We start from the raw sequence: 15866 nt of genomic DNA, 5'->3' as shown, positions 1-15866 counted from the left end.
TTTTTGTAGATATGACTGGGGCATTTGAAATGTATCATTTTTGTAGATATGACTGGGGCATTTGAAATGTTTCATTTTTGTAGAAATGACTGGGGCATTTGAAATGTTTCATTTTTGTAGATATGACTGGGGTATTTGAAATGTATCATTTTGTAGATATGACTGGGGCATTTGAAATGTTTCATTTTTGTAGATATGACTAGGGCCTTTGAAATGTTTCATTTTTGTAGATATGACTGGGGCATTTGAAATGTTTCATTTTGTACATATGACTGGGACATTTGAAATGTTTCATTTTTGTAGCTATGACTGGAGCATTTGAAATGTATCATTTTTGTAGATATGACTGGGGCATTTGAAATGTTTCATTTTTGTAGATATGACTAGGGCCTTTGAAATGTTTAATTTTTGTAGATATGACTGGGGCATTTGAAATGTTTCATTTTTGTAGATATGACTAGGGCCTTTGAAATGTTTAATTTTTGTAGATATGACTGGGGCATTTGAAATGTTTCATTTTTGTAGATATGACTAGGGCCTTTGAAATGTTTCATTTTTGTAGATATGACTGGGGCATTTGAAATGTTTCATTTTTGTAGATATGACTGGGGCCTTTGAAATGTTTCATTTTTGTAGATATGACTGGGACATTTGAAATGTATCATTTTTGTAGATATAACTGGGGCATTTGAAATGTTTCATTTTGTACATATGACTGGGGCATTTGAAATGTTTCATTTTTGTAGCTATGACTGGAGCATTTGAAATGTATCATTTTTGTAGATATGACTGGGGCATTTGAAATGTTTCATTTTTGTAGATATGACTGGGGCATTTGAAATGCTTCATGACAACCTGCTTCTCAATAAACTGGTGAACTTCAACTTTGACCAAAATATCATGAAATGGTGTGAAAGCTAGTTCCATAATAGAACATTCCAGGTTTACTCTAACAACCTTCTGTCTACTGATGGTGCACATAATTCAAGATTACCACAGGACCAGTATTAGGACCACTCTTTTTCTTACTTTTCATTAATGACCTCTTAGCAGAAATCTCTTCATAAAACATGATAGTACATGTAGATGACATTCTTCTACTCCAGGCATATAAATGCCTCTCCACTCTACAAATTCAACTGCAACAATCCTTCAGCAAGTTTTGCTCCTGGGCAAACTCTAATAAACTACTGATTAACCACAGTAAAACCAATGTTATGCTCTTCCTTTCACCCCACAAATTGCACCTATTTCCACCTATTGCTATTTCAGACAATAAAAATAACAACATCCTCTCTCTCACTGAATATAAGTAATTAAGTCTCCCCCTTAAACCCTTTTGCAATTTCTCTAATTACACTGATAATATCATTAAGAAAGTTCTCTCACAGTTAAAACAATTTTACAAGACTTACACCTGCTCTCCACAGCAGCTACGACATCCTTAGCCAAAAATGCACTACTCCCCAAGTTGGAATATGGTCTACCCATGCTTACTTCTCATTTCATCTACAGCACAAATCGGTTATAAATTATCAAAAAATAAGATTTGTAGATTTGTACTTCGTGCTGAATCTTACTCACTCCACTGTGCATGCTTAAGTAGCTACCTGCTACAGAAAGATGAAATTACCTAAAGGGTACCTTATTATTTAAGGTACTGAATGATGGATACTGTCTTCCTTTACTACCTCTTAAGGAACAAACATACTCTCTTTGAAAATCCCAACAAGATATCATCACTCCTACTAGGCCCACTTCAAAACTTCTATAGGTGAACGGGCACTCCCCAGACTAGGCCCTACATTATGGAACAAACTCCCTGCTGAAATAAGGTATATAGAATCCCTTCAGGGCTTCATAAAAGCTCTCTCTGAACATCTCCACAATAGTGGTTGACTCTAGCAAGAAATGCCACCTAGTCCTTCATGGACTGGCAGCTCCACTCTTAAACATTGAGATATGATTGTTCATGCAAATAGTATTTTACTTCTTACTATAATCTAGCAATTTGTACGTTGATGTGAGGTGTAGTAATTACTGTAGCATTGTAAAGAAACTCAGTTTTTCCATCACCGTGTAAATATTCTGTGTACTAATACAATGTTATTCTTTGTATGATTACATTTTCATGCTCTGGTCATGGCTAAAAGGATCTTTAGACCAACCCACTTACCAAGTTATCAAATAAATAAATAAATACTTTCTTCTGTTGAAAATCCTGTATTTACATCTACTATAATACAATCTCTACTTCTCAGGGTACTAACTATGTAAAATGTTGTAAAATGTATATGTCAGAGTATCTTCTGTGGCACAGCAAAATCATTGCTCATTCCAGAAAACTATACCAAACATTTTATTAATGGCATGTTGCAGTTTTCCCTGATGTACAAGCAGCACTAAAGCTGATTATACTAAATTCAGACAGCTTTCACTATTAGTCAACAAGTTACATCTTGAGATGGTCACAGCCACATGAAATCAACTTGTCATAACCTCATACAGATGCAGGGGGTACAAGCATCCTTCCCACTTTCCCATGTGAGGTCAAACTGTCCACATCTTTCAAATTTACACACACACACACACACACACACATACACACACACACACACACACACACACACACACACACACACACACACACACACACACACACACACAAACACCTACATACATGCACAGGCACACACATGTCTATATCTATAGCTAATCTATATCTATATCTATATATCTATATCTATATATCTATATCTATATCTGTATCTAGGTACACTATCTCCACTGTTTTACAAACACTAAGAAGGGATAAATGTCTCAAACTGTAGCTGTCACACAGTTAGAACTGGCAGCATTGGGAATCGCTTCCTGCAAAAACAGCAATGGAGGATTTTGATATCAATGAGTGAACATGAACAGATGGGGCCTTGGTACTTAAGGACATACAGTAACGCTATTCAGAACTGCTGGTGCTTTTGTGATAGGTCCTTGTATGGAACTGTGTTGTAGCTCATATTTTCATCTGAAATATCATTATGATCATATCCATTATATTCCTGTCCTTAATACAGAGAGTTTGTGGCCAGCAGGCTTCTTTCTTCTTTTCACTGACTGAAGTTTAACATTTCAAGTCCCATTTTACCATTTTACTTGTTTGTCAGGATGTTTTGTGCATTCTAATGATTACTGTGACAGGCTGCATGAAATTTATCACTGATTGTCAATACAGTATACAGTGAAAATGGGACTGTGCAAAAACTGAAGAAAAGATAAATATAATTACTTTTTCAAGTCACAGCTTTGTGAAATTTGTGGTTGTACCTCCCAGTAAATCATGTAGTATGTAAACTACATAGAAAATACAAACATATCTGTGTAAGAATATGCAGATTTTTTTGTTTGTTTGTTTTTTGTTTGTTTTTTTTTTTTAATTAATGGGGTGGCAGAACTCCTTAGAAATTGAAACTGTTCCTGCACAAATTTTACAATGTTTTTCAAGAATTGCCTTATTTGAATTGCACTTTCAAACCCTCAAGAATTAAGTCACTTTGGATACAGGGAGCTTAGCTGTAATATCCAAAAGGAAACACAGAACCTAAAATTCATTTAGGTTCAAAGAGCAAATGCTAGCAGCATCAGTTGGACTTTGCCAACTTAAATGTGCACAATGGACAATATTGGACTGAGAGTTCATGTCTAGGATTCATTCCCTGAGAAGTGCCCATAAATGCTAAATGCTTTAAAAAATCATAGATAGACAGAATACTATAATTATTTTAGCAAATGTTTAGTAATAGGATCAAAATAGGTTTGTATATTTCTATATACCAAGGTTAAGGTGTTTGCCTCCCATGCATAAGGCACATCCAGCCAATGCCTGGATGGAGTTTGCATGTTCTTCCTGGGTCTCTGTGGGGTCCCTTCCACCATCCAAAAACATGCTGAGTTTTTCACCTTAAACTGATCCAAGAATGAAGTTGCATAGACCAACCACTTTGGGCATCAGATGTGGTGTACAGTATCATCAAGATAGGAAAAGTACAGTTGTGTACACTTACCATAAATGTAGATGTTCGAGTGTATTCATTGTTGCAGTTATCACAGTTGGGTTATCCTGCCAAGGGTATCCCTCAGTCGGCCCAGAGGCTTAGTATTTCTGCATCGGTTGCTGTAGCTCCAGGACTGACATCAGGTCATTGGTGGTACAATATCAGGCAGCCGATGCCATTACATCAGTTTTTCTTGCCCCAACTGTCAGGAGCCCCCAAATAGGGAGCTAGGTTATGGTGGAAGAACACCACCAGTAGAAAGTACCAGAAATTCCCTGTAAGGAAATAGGAAGAGAGAGAGAGAGAAAGAGAGAGACAAGGGGGGTGGAGTGGGGGAAACCAGGACTGCAACAATGAATACACTCAAACATCTACATTTATCGTATGTGTAGACTGTGCTATGTTCTTCCTGTTTCACTGTTGCAGTCATCACATTTAGGTTGATTCCCAAAGCTGAAGAAAAGGTTGGAGGCAGTCAAGAAGATTGGGGACTGGATAGGATGCCCTGCAAGACTGCAGTGGCAAAGCCTGCCCTGGATTTGGAGAAGATAGGCAGGTGGTAATGCTTGGTGAAGGTATAAACAGAAATCCATGTTGCAGCCTCTAGGATGTCCCTGGTGGGGATACCTCTGAGAAAAGCTGCAGAGGTGGAGGTTGCACTGGTGGAATGTGTCCTGACCCCCTTTGGGGGTGGTTTCCAATGCTGTTTGTAGCAGAAATGAATGCAGTGTGCTATCCATTTGGAGATTGTTTGTTTGGATATAGCCTTGCCCTCTGCCCCTGCTGCAAAGCTGACTAACAATTGATCAGTTTTTCTAAAAGATTTAGTCCTAGCCAGATAGAATCTGAGTTGTCTGTGCACATCTAGAGAGTGCAGAATCCTTTCCCTCTTGTTTTGTGGGTTAGGAAAAAAGGTGGGCAAATGAATGGATTGGTTGAGAGCCATACTGGACACCACTTTAGGCATGAAGGATCGGTTAGTCCTGAGGAAGACCCTGTCAGCATGGAAAATGATGAAGGTGTCTACAGCCATGAGTGCTTGTAGCTCTGAAACTCTTCTAGCTGAAGTGATGGCCTGAAGCAAGGCTGTTTTCCAAGTGAGAAATTTTTACTTTGCTGAAGCTGCTCATTCAAAGGGGGGTGGAGGGTAAGGTGAGCTTTTTCAACACTCTTCTGGGTGGCCTTAAGTTGTTAGCCCCTCTTAGTACTGTTTGATGAGAGGATGTGAGAAGAGAGGTGGCTCTGTGCTTTAATGAGCAGAGATTGGAGAGGCATGAATTTTAATAGAAGAGAAGTACAGACCTCTGTGGGGCAATCAGTGTGGGGCAATCAGGATTGCCCTCGGTTTTTCCTCCCTTATTTTGAGCAATACCCTTGAAATGAGTGGTAGAGCAGGAAATGCATAGACTGAGAGGTTTACCTACTGGAAGGACAGAGCATCCACATTCCAGGCCTTGCTGTGAGGTTCCCTGGTGCAGAATTTGCTTAGCTGATGATTTGAGTGGGAGGCAAAGAGGTCCACCTCCGGGGTACCACATTTCTGAGTTACAAGGGTGAAGGTTCTTTGGTCTAGCTGCCACTCGTGTGGGTCTAGCAGGTTTTTGCTTAAGGTGTCTGCCAGAGATTTTAGGGAGCCTGGCAGGAATTGTGCTAGCAGGTGTAGTTGCATGGCTGAGGCCATGCGCCAAAGGGTCATGGCTAGCCTGCAGAGAGGATAAGAGTGAGTCCCTCCCTGCTTGTAGATATACCACATCACTGTGGTGTTGTTTGTCTTGATCAGTAGAGGCCCCAGGGAGAGTAGGGGTCTGAAAGCTGTCAGCGCATGCTGAACAGCTAGCATCTCTTTTTGGTTGATGTGCAGATGCATTTGATTTGGGCTCTAATGGCCCTGAATGCACCTGACTTCTTGGTGTGCACCCCAGGCATAGTCTGATGCATCTGTGGTGAGGGTCTGGATGGGGTGGGGTTGTGAGAAGGGAAGTCCCTTGTTGTCGTTGCATGCTGCAGCCCACTAAAGAAACTCTTTCCTTAGACAAGGTATCATTGGTATGATAGTTTCCAGATCTTGAGAATATTGACACCAAAGGCTTTTTAGGTGCCATTGTAGTTTCCTCATATGCAGTCTGGCATATGGAATGAGTAGAATGCAGGAAGCAATGAACCCTAGACCTTGCAGGATTTTCCTTGCGGATAACTGGGTTCTCATGGCTAATTGAGAGATGTAGCCTGTCAGGTAGGCTTGTTTTTCTGGAGTAAGGAATGCCATCTGGGATGCTGTGTCCAGGCTTGCTACCAGGAATACAATTTTTTTGTGTGGGGACTAGTTTTGATTTCTTTTCATTGATAGTATACCCCAGGGAGGTCAGTAGGGCCTTTACAAAGGTCAGGTGCTGTAACAGCATTTCCGGACTGTCTGCCTGAATCAGGAAATCATCTAAGTAGGGGTAAATTTGAATATTTCTTTGTCTGCAAAAAGCAATGGCTGGAGCCTGGCATTTTGTGAAAACTCTGGGAGCAGTGGATAAGCCAAAGGGAAGCGCAGATAACTGAAAGTGCATAGATCCTGCCCTTGAAACATAGATATTTCCTGCAAGATTTCCTGATTGGGATGTCTATGTAGGCCTCTTTTAAGTCTAGGGTGGCTAACCAGGCATCCTTGGAAAGCATAGGAAGAAACTGCTGGAGGGTGAGTATTATGAATTCTGGTATCACCAGAAAGGTATTTAGAATGGCTAGATCAAGTATTGGGCGCCAGGTGCCCTCTTTTCTGGGTACCAGGAAGAGTCTGGAGTAGAAACATTGGCCTATCTGTTTTGTGTGGAAATAAAATGTGTATCCCTGGGACACTATGTTGAGGACCCACCGGTCATTGGTAATAGAGGCTCAGTTGTTTGCATGGAAGGAGAGTTTTCCTCCTAGGGGCACCAGCAGGTGGGCAGAGGTAAGGGGGGGGGGTGTAAAGTCATTGTGAGTTCTTACCATAAGGGGGTGGCTTAGCACTCCCTGTTTTTGAAGAGGAGGAACTCCTTTGCTTAGAACTCTGCATTCCCTGGGGCTGTTGTCTGGGGGGGTCTGCTTCCCATGGGTCTGGGCTGAGCTGGTTGGAGGGGGCCAGAAAGGACCAGTACTTGGAGGGGCAATGCCTACTGAACCTTGGAGGCTGGACCTTTAAAATGTCTTTAACTGTCTGCATAGATTTAGCTTTTCATTCCATCTTTTTTAAGACCTCTTCTGCCTTGGTGCCAAACAAATTGCCTTTGTTCAATGGTGCGTCCAATAATTTTGATTTGACATGGTCTGGCAAGATCTGTTCCTTAAGCCAAGCATGCCTTCTAAGGACAGAACCAGTGAATGCTGCCCTGCAAGATGCTTCTAGGGCATCAAAGCCACATTGCAAGGTGTGCTTAGTAATTTGGCTTGCAGAATACATAAGCTCTTGTAATTCTTTATTTTCTGCACAAGCAGGAAAGGAAGATATTTTTTGTTTGAGGAGTTCCATGGTATGCTACTATTTCAGCATGTGGGACTGACAATTTAGTGCTCTAATATCTAGAGTAGCAGAGGTGTATACTTTTTTACTCCATCTGTCTAAGACTCAGGGATCCCTGTCTGAGGGGGTGAGATTCTTAGCTGAGGTTGCTTTAATTCCTTTTGTTCCTTGAGAGATAACCTCTGGGTCAGCAGTAGTATTTTTGAAAAGGAATTTGTGAAAGTCAGGGACTCTGTAGTACCTGTCAGGTTTCCTGGGAGCAGGAGGAAGAGTGTCAGGAGTCAAACTGGACTCCATAAAGACATCATACACAACATCCAGGACAGAAGGAATGGCCAAAGGTCTGTGCTTTGGTAAATCTAAGAATTCCCTGAGTCTCTTTTTTGACTGAGGATAGTCCTGATATTCCCATTGGAAATGTTCCCTTAAAGTATGAAGGGTTTCACCAAATGAAAAATCCTTGGGTGGAGAGGCAGAAGGAATGGATTCCACTGCTTCAGAATCCTCATAAGCAGAGAGGTGTTGCATGTCTTCATATTCAGAAGCATCAGAGTTATCGGACTCCTGTTCAGATAAAACTACTGGGGACAAGTCTCTTTTTCTTTTAGAAGGGGTAGCCTGGCTTCTCCTAATAAGCATAATAAGGTCTTCCTCCATTTTAAGCATTTGAGATTGAGGCAAGGAAGCAGGTGCCTGCACTTGGGTCATCGGATTTTTGGGCGTAGTTCGTACCCTGGGCCTTAGAAACTCTGTAGTTTTAGAAAGAACTTCTTGTTCTTTTGGCTTTTCCCGGTTAGGGGTCACCACAGCAGATCACCTTGTCTGCTCATGATTGGCAGTGGAGTTTTACGGTGTCGAGTTGCCAGCCCGGCACCCAACCTTGCACAGAAGGCACACACATGCACACACGTACACCTAGGGCCAATTTAGAGTGACCAATCCACCTGCAGCATGTCTTTGGGATGTGGAAGGAAACCGGAGCACCCGGAGGAAACCCACGCGACCACAGGGAGGACATGCAGACTCTGCACAGAAGGAACACCAGCCGAGGATCGAACCGGAGAACCTCTTGCTGTGAGGCAGCAATGCTAACCACTGCACCACCGTGGCCGCCTTTAGTTTTAGAAAGAACTAAATATGTGAAAGAAGTCATTGTTTTTTGTTGAGTATTGGTAGTGTGAAGTACTTCCTCAGAAGCCGGTGCCTGCTCAGCAGCACTGGCTTCTGAGGAAGTACTTTAGAAGCCGATGCCTGCTCAGTGGCTCTCGACTCATCCAAGGTAGAGACATCTGCAGGATCCTTAGTCGAAGAAGAGTCTCGCAGTGTAACGGACTCTGAAAGGGTCTCGGTAGCAGCCTGTGAATCCACAGAAGCGGGCATCAGGGGCTGCGAAAGAGCATCACTGAGGACTGGAAAACTGATGACTAGCTTAACGGAAGCATCATCAGCAGTTTTGGACCTGTGCGGTCTGTCTCTGTCTTTATTCTTACATTTTTTTCATTAGATCAGTAGTCGGATAGCTTACCAAAGCCATATCAGAATTTGAGGACTGAGAGCGAAAATATCTAGCTACAATAAGGGCCCAACAACGTATAGTTCTGGCATTGAACAAAGCACAAAAGTGACAGCAAGGGACTCCGTGGTCTGGTCCTAAACAGTTGATGCAGTAAGAATGGAAGTCTTGGTGTGGTACTTGCTTTCCACAGGTGAGACAATTGTTAACTTTTTTGACATTGGTTAGAGTAAGAAAAAAGGATCTCCAATGGGGTACTTAGCTTTAGAAGACTTCAACTTCAATTCCGAAATGAAACTCAGGTAGCGGCCGACTGGCACACAGGCAAACTGCTTCTGCTTCTGGCTCCTTCACAAGAAAGACTGATGTAATGGTGTTGGCTGCCTGATTTTATACCACTGATGACCTGACATCAGTCCTGGAGTGACAGCAACTGACACAGAAATACTAAGCCTCTGGTATTCGGGCTGACTGAGGGCTACCCCTGGCAGGATAACCCAAATGTGATGACTTCCACAGTAAAACACAAAGAACATATATGGTTCATAGACTGCGAGCTGTGTCAGGGCTAGCCATGAAAGTGTAAAGGCTGGCTCTAGATGATTTGGTTATGTTGACCAATGTCACTGAATTGACATGGATATATGCCAGTGATAAGTGAGTTGAGGACCCGACCTACTATGACCAACGACAGGGATACATGACAACAGAGGGAGGGGTGCTTGTGCCCCTGTTGGTGAGTGTGTGCCTACCATAAAGCCCAGCAGCCCTGTGTCAATAAGCTGCTGGCCAGCTGGTATGCAGACTTGGGTTACCTAGGACAGTTCTGTTGAGTGAAAGCTTGGCAGAAAACCAAGCAACCTGCCAGACGTGAACTAAGAATTGATACACTTGATATAAGTCCACTGACAGGAAGCAGCTTAAAAGTGGATATCATGATGGTAAGGAGGAGGCTGGACATCCTATTTATCCAGCAGGCAAGATGGAAAGATACGGCAGTAAAGAACTAGAAATGTTGTGGGAATTGTGGTGAGAAGAAACATCAGAAGACAGTGAGGGATGTCATCAGAATTAGTGACAGACTCATGGCAATCAGACTCCAGTGTAAGGATAGGGCAATATTCCCAGCCTATGCCCCACAGCAGGGGTGTGATCATGAAGAAAAGAGTGCATTCAGACATCAGTTATGGACCTACTAGATCAGGCAGGACAACATGAATTGCTGTTGATAATGGGTGACCTGAATGCACACATCAGGACAGAGCAAAAGGAATAAAGAAGACAAGGCCATTTTAGATTTCTGTCTGACAAATGATGTGATGGTTGTTACCACCATATGATTCAGAAAAAGAAACAATCACAAGAGTGGCCAACATGCAACTCATGGTCACTTCCACCTAGTAAGGAAAGGGCAGTGGGGTAGAATCAGCAATTGCAAAGTCATTCCCAGTGAAACACTCAGCCCAGAGCATAAACCACTGGTTACCACAATTAGCACCAAGCAGTGGTCAGACAAGGCTCTAAGGTCAACAGAAACTCGGCTGAAGACCTGGAAGCTGACTGGACAGGAAGCAGAAGAGTGTCAATAGTGATATGTGCATAATGCTTTTGCAGCATTTTTGCAGAATTTTTGCTCCTACATCATTTGGCTTAGGGGGTTGTACCCTCAAACTCGTTACAATACAATAGACATATTAAGCCTAAAACTGGTGCCACTTGGAGCAGGAAGAATATTCAAGTCAATGGAGACTCAGACTTAGTATGGAGAGCCCATATTGACATTTGCAATTTCTCCGTCCTGAGGATTGCAATTACAGTCTGGAAAATATCATCTGGCACCCCCATATAACGTATCAGTGTATCCATTTGTCATACAGCTTTACTGAAGATCACACTACAGTGTACACTTGGATATTTACCCAGCTCCAGAATACACTAGTGTTTCTACTGCCTGTTAGGGTACTTTTCAGCATAAATCGTTTGTTACATACTGGTTTAAATATGTATTTAATCTTTTATTTATTTTTTTTTTTGCTTGCATTCCGTGCACTTTCTCTAATCTTTTGACTTTTTCTCTTAGCTACCATTCTGGCTTAAGTTTTTACTTTTTGATTAGTATAATTTATGAATTCTTATTTTTGATGTATTAGAAGCCAACTGCACTCACCCTTGTCATACCCCCTGCACCCCTTGATGCACAGATGTATTAACAGCAATGTAATGAAGACTACCAAGGGAGAGACCCTCGGCAGTGTATTTTGATATCCTATTTATTCATCCTGTATTGATATAGTTATCAATACCACTAGTTTGGGTGATGGGAGTTGGAGGGCTTTTCATTTTTGCTTTCTTTAAAAACGAATAGGTAATTGTCATTTGCTAATTACTTAGTTACATTTTGTTGACTGGGTTAGCACAGCCAGGCAATGGCTTTTTTTCAAAGGTGACCCAGCAAAAGTCACTTCTCTAAATGTTTTAAAATAAAGATATTTATAAGCATTCAGATAAACAGTCAAGATGTGTATGAATTATATAGTTAAACTATACTTTCACATTCACTGTAATGTACAGAAATGAAATACAAAATATATGCATTTTATGGGATAATAAAGTTAACCAGGTCACAGTTACACTTACATCAAATACATAAATTAACTGATAAACATGCATATACAATATGAATTCTATTAATACATGTACAGAGATGTTTTTTCCATGAGCATTGGAAAACGATAGATGCTGGAATAACGATATATTAATGAAACACACAATGCTAGAATCAGTGATAACCAGCTTATACTTCTAGTACTTTCTTTTCTGGACTGATATATTATACATAAGCATAAGATACCTGCCCCTTAGCCTACTGCTTTCTGTACTAGAACCTACATATTTAACTCTCAGACTTCTTCTGCACAGCCCAAACACGACAGTTCTCTTCAGTGCGACTCCTGCTACCCTTTGGACAACATGCAACATTGTTAACTGTTAGCATGTTTTCTTAATCATTTTCTCTTTTTCTAGTAATCCATAAAATTTGTAAATTATCAAGAATAAGTACTAGCCAGGAGGTTTTCTAAGCCATTTGCTAATAATCTAATCATATTGTTTTTTTTTGGCATTCCTCTTCCAGAATGGCAGTTTACCCTACTGAGTTTTTTTTATATACTGTCCTAGAAGCTCCATTTGTCAAATTGTTAGTAAATTTATTTCATGTTGGATCCCTGCTTGCTTTATTACTTTATTACATGAAAGACCAGAATGTCTGCACACCAGGCAATGCTGATACATATCTGGACAGATTATTTTTTTGTTTTACTTTCATGACACCATATACTTCTGTTATATTATAATTTACCATTGTTCCAGATGGTCTGTGTATCAGTCTGATGATGTTATTTTTTGTGTCCTTGCTCTTTGCATTAAATTGCAGTAATATAAGAAGTTATCAAACATGTTCAGATTGGGTTTACTATTTACAATAGCTATTGGCGATTTCAACTACCCCACCATTAACTGGATAAACTACTCATGTTCCAACTCTTTTGTTCAATGTTTTCTGGAATTCATAAATTCCAATGCCTTGAATCAACTTATCCATACCTCCACCAGGGGTAGCAATATCCAAGACATGGTCATTACCAACATGGGTGACCGGTGTTCCACACCAAAGGTCAATTTCTCGGTCATATCCGACCACAAGCTAATCACCCTAGACATCCACATCAAGCCCCCACCCCCCACTAGGGAAACTACCATAAAAAAATTTCTCCAAAGCCAACTTCACGCTTCTTAAGACAAAAGTGGCAAACTTCGCGACACCCATGCACACGGACAATAGAGGTATGACTGCTGAATCCTACACAAATGCACTTTATAAGCACTTACACAAGTGCATGGATCATGCTATCCCTAACAGAACCAAGATGCTATTCTCCAAAAAAATGAAGCTAATTTGGTGGTCCCCTACCATAAACAAACTCTACAACAGAAGAAATAAACTGTTGCAAAAAAGAGTAAAATCCTATGATTGGAGGAACTCCCTGGTCAGCCTCAGTAAGAAGCTGAGATCCCTCATAAAATCCTCCAAAGCTAGTTACGAAAACAAAATTGCCACTGATTCTAAAGACAACCACAAAGCATTCTATAGCTATGTCAAGAATCTCAATGGCATCACTCAGATCTGCTCTGAGTTACAGCACAATGGCACTAAATATACAGAACCAACTGATATTGCCAACATCCTGGCAGATATGTTCAGTGCTAACTTTATCCCCCACTCACCCCCTAAAGGACCCATCTCTATACTGGAACAATACAAATCTCCTGTAATCACAGCTACACAGGTAAAAACCACACTCTCCAAAGCCAAGAACACAGCATCCATGGGACCTGACAACATCCGAGGCTGCATTCTACATAACTACAGAATAAACAGGCACCCCACCTAAGCACCATGTTCAATCATAGCATCACCTCAGGCTTTGTGCCTACTGAATGGTGCACAGCGACGGTTATCCCACTCCACAAAGGGGGAGCCACCACGGACCCTGGAACTACTGACCCATTAGCTTGACAAGCCTGGTCTGCAAGCACATGAAACATATCATCATGGAACTTATAAATAAAGATGTTGGTAATCTCCAAACTCTGGACCCTACCCAGTTTGGGTTTGTAAAATGCAGATCATGTCTACTAAACCTGATAAGTCTACTTTGAAGCAGTCACCAAAGCTGTAGACAGGGGTAAGGTGGTTCATACAGCCTATCTAGATCTCGCCAAGGCTTTCAACACCACCCCCCCATTCTGGAATTATACATAAACTCACTAAACTAGGTATAAATCTCTATGTCACAAGATGGGTTGCAATCTGGCTCACTGACAGAACCCATACTGTGAAAGTAGCAGACTCCAAATCCGACTTCAGACCAGTGACAAGTGGAGTACCACAGGGTTCGGTCCTGAGTCCTCTTCTGCTTGGTATCTACTTCTCTGAAGTACAACACAGAAGGTCTTTGGCTAACAAAGTTCACAGATGACTGCAAACTAGGAGCCATAATCAAAACTCCTAACAATGTGGACATCCTACAAAAGGGCCTCACTGAGACAGATGCATGGTTTCAAAGCCATGGCCTCAAGCTCAATGGCAAAAGGTGCACTGTCATCCCCTTTGGTAAAAACTCTGTACCCATGAACTACCACATAGGTGGTAGTCTACTTAACACCAAAAGTGTGATAAGAGACCTTGGGACACAGGTGGACAGTAGTCTCTCCTTTGATAATCACATTGCCACAGTAGTCAGGAAATCCTTCTATGTGGCACACCTCATCACAAAAGGTTTCTCATCCAGGAAAAAAGAGGTCATTGTTCCCCTCTACTCCTCACTCATTAAACCCATTATAGAGTACAACGCCCCTTTTGGTATGTACCTCACAAGACATCTACAACAACTGAAAAGGCCATAGAAATACCTCACAAAGATGATTACCAGCCTCAAACAGATGCCCTACGCAGACTGTGTCAAAAAACTACAGCTTTACTCCGTCGCATATCGCCTACTCAAAGGTGATCTCTGCCTAACATATAAAGCTATGTCAAACCCAGAGCTATTGGACATGCTCCACTTAAAGACATCCCAATCCCTCTGAGTTGCACACTCTAGGGACCTAAACCTGGACACCACAATAAACAGAACATGCTGGAGGGATAGATTCCTGTCCCAGAGACTCCCCATACTCTGGAGCAAACTGACTATCTATATCAAACAAAGCTCCTCATTGGCACTCTTCAAGAAAAAATCTTGATAATTGGATGGGAAATAGGAAATACACCCCGGGGATCACTTCTGTGGCACTGCTCAGCAGTGGCACAGGAAAATCATTTTCTTGGATGGCAAAAGCCAGGGTTCCTTTTTGGCTAGGCTTATATAGGCCCTAGGGCCAATGGCCTAGTACCTACCTATGAACCTATGTACTGATAATAACTGTTTTAAAGAAAAATAAATAATACAATGAAAAACACATCAACTTTTTACATATTTATAACAGTGCCTAAGCCAAGCTCAGTCTCCATTATGCAATGACTTCAAGCATTTTATATTAAATGGGTGAGGTTTCAGCAACCATTTTTATAGTTTATATTAACTGTTGAACTTTAAGCGATGCATTATGATATGTGGTCCTCTGAGAAGATCTCATTTGCTTAGTTTCAGTCTCTTTGTGCATTACCTCTTCTATAAATTGTAGAAAGTCTTAGAATAGAGGAGATATATTTCTCTTCCAGTTTGTGGTAATGATTTTCTGTAAGTCTGCTTTCCTGTCAGCTATGAAAATATCTTTGCAAATTCTTAAAATTTCTGCTCATAGACTGTTTTAGACATATTGGCAGAAATACTTGTTTAATATGTTCAGTATTCTACTCCACAAAACCCTGTATGAATAAAAGTGGACTTTTTTAAACAGGCCATACAAAAATATTTTTGTATCATATAGTATTCAAGATTTTTTTTTTGTTTTTGTATTTAAACTGTGAAAGCTTCTCCTAGTTAAAGAAGCTTTCTGATTGAATCCTTGTGTATTCCTAAACTGAATGTAAAATGTACCTTTTTATTGACAGTGTGCACCATGGTAATTCATAGGTTCATATATAGGTTCACTTATTATAACTATTATTTACTATCAAAACCTTGAATGACATTCCATCAAGTATTGACTTACTTGACAAATAAACTTGAAATTACAAACATTGGAAAGGCACAAAGACGAAACCGGTAATGTCGACAAAGCTATTTTCGACACAGTCGACATTACC

General features: G+C 40.9%; 1 protein-coding gene across 1 annotated transcript in view; it reads right to left on the bottom strand.

The window, feature by feature from the left end:
* The window catches only part of ROR1 (receptor tyrosine kinase like orphan receptor 1), a 1703739-nt gene that overhangs the window by 856020 nt on the left and 831853 nt on the right, over window positions 1-15866 (bottom strand). The window lies entirely within an intron of this gene.

Source organism: Protopterus annectens, chromosome 10.part0, assembly GCF_019279795.1.
Source record: "Protopterus annectens isolate FY-2018-M chromosome 10.part0, PAN1.0, whole genome shotgun sequence".
In the NCBI taxonomy this organism is placed as follows: domain Eukaryota; kingdom Metazoa; phylum Chordata; order Ceratodontiformes; family Protopteridae; genus Protopterus; species Protopterus annectens.
Note: the sequence above shows the minus strand (reverse complement) of the source record. Positions and strands in the feature narration are given on the sequence as shown.